At 40.9% G+C, this 254-nt stretch overlaps 1 protein-coding gene across 1 annotated transcript in view; it reads left to right on the forward strand.

The window, feature by feature from the left end:
- LOC105116350 (NAC domain-containing protein 86-like) overlaps positions 1-254 on the forward strand; it is a 7,691-nt gene that overhangs the window by 5,992 nt on the left and 1,445 nt on the right. The gene's annotated exons all lie outside the window — the stretch shown is intronic.

Below are 254 nucleotides of genomic sequence, written 5' to 3' on the forward strand. Positions count from 1 at the left end.
AAAATGCTAGGAACCAACTTGACTCGGCCTAAAATAGGTCAAAAAATCACTAAGTTGGCCAAAAAATCAATCTGATTGAGTTAACTCAGGGAAGGAATATTCTGTCTCTGATGAAGAATATTCTCTTACTGTCAATGAAATATTCTTATTCTGTCAAGAGAATATTCTGCCATTGTGACATGACGTGTCTGATGACATGGAAATGGGGCCCCTCTGTTGATGACGTGGATGGTGACTCAACGCCGACGAGGCAG

The sequence above is a fragment of the Populus euphratica genome, unplaced genomic scaffold (genome assembly GCF_000495115.2).
Source record: "Populus euphratica unplaced genomic scaffold, PopEup_1.0 scaffold921.1, whole genome shotgun sequence".
Lineage (NCBI taxonomy): Eukaryota > Viridiplantae > Streptophyta > Magnoliopsida > Malpighiales > Salicaceae > Populus > Populus euphratica.